Source organism: Dendroctonus ponderosae, unplaced genomic scaffold, assembly GCF_020466585.1.
Source record: "Dendroctonus ponderosae isolate FM_Combo_2020 unplaced genomic scaffold, Dpon_F_20191213v2 Dpon_F_20191213_9, whole genome shotgun sequence".
NCBI classification, from domain to species: Eukaryota; Metazoa; Arthropoda; class Insecta; order Coleoptera; family Curculionidae; genus Dendroctonus; species Dendroctonus ponderosae.
Window position 1 is genome coordinate 7,339,474 of NW_026019116.1, and position 1,176 is coordinate 7,340,649.

General features: G+C 33.7%; 1 protein-coding gene across 5 annotated transcripts in view; it reads right to left on the bottom strand.

Moving 5' to 3' along the window:
- Positions 1 to 1,176, bottom strand: part of LOC109539368 (coiled-coil domain-containing protein 102A) — a 9,648-nt gene that overhangs the window by 4,595 nt on the left and 3,877 nt on the right. The gene's annotated exons all lie outside the window — the stretch shown is intronic.

Here is a 1,176-nt window from a genome sequence, read left to right on the forward strand (position 1 = left end):
CCTTACTTTTCTGCTGCGGGCACGCAAAATTTATTTTCGATAAATTTTGTTAATTTGTTAATCAAAACACCATATTTTCAGTATTTCATAAGGGTCCCAGGTTTTAGTAGTAAGAAGATTTACTTTTACTTGTCCTTACTTTTCTGCTGCGGGCACGCAAAATTTATATTCAACCAATTTGGAATATACCGTAGATATACATTTATGTATATTACCGGAATATTTGTTTTAAACATACTAGGTATATTCACCTACACGTATACACAATATGTACATACCTGGCATGTTCATCTGCACATATACCCAATATGTACATATATGTACATACCTAGGATATACTTTTTATGAACTTTGATGAATATACATGCATGTATATTCCACGAACATTCATGTTACGAATGTTCAACCATGTATATTCCCAGGATATTCCCGCAATGTTCTGTATATTTTTTGAACATTCTGGGATATTCATAGAATATCAAATGCTATCTGGGAAGAGTTTTATTGACTGTTAGAAATTCAGTAGTTCCCTTGCTCTAGTTGAGTAGTTACAAATTTCGAGCAGAGAGCGAGTTGCGCAAAAAATTGCGCTTTTTCCACCCGGCTTTAGGCAGGAGGAAAAATAGAGTATCGGCGCGATTTAAATAAAATCTTAAGAATTGTCGGACTAGATGTCTCTATATTAATAGATGAGTCGTTGCTGGGTTTGAAAAGAACGCTAGACGTGTGCAACTATTCGTTTTTTGACGTCGTGAGAACAAAGTAAAGGTTTAGCGCAATTTTCGTCAAATTTTCACGGTTTTCAGGCTCAATTATCGTCTGTAGATTGTGCCAAAAAAGCAAACAAAGCAAATTGTGTGAAAAAAAATTTCAGCTTTTATGCCATGGGAAAAAAATCAGGATTTAGTGCAATTTTAAATAATTTTTCAGCGGTTTGAGAAACTTTCCTTTTCTATAGACTGTGAGAAATCCAATAAAACCTTCTTCTTTCAACTGGCTTTTAGACAGTCGAAAGAAGAAAACTAAATAATTCGTTCTTATTGCGAAATAGGAGCACTATTTATCAATCTGTAATAAAAACCGTGAGGAAATTCTGTCTTATTTAAAGACACAAATTTTTGAGGCAAAATACCCAAAAAGACTATATATAGTCGGGCAACTTTTTGACTACTTTGA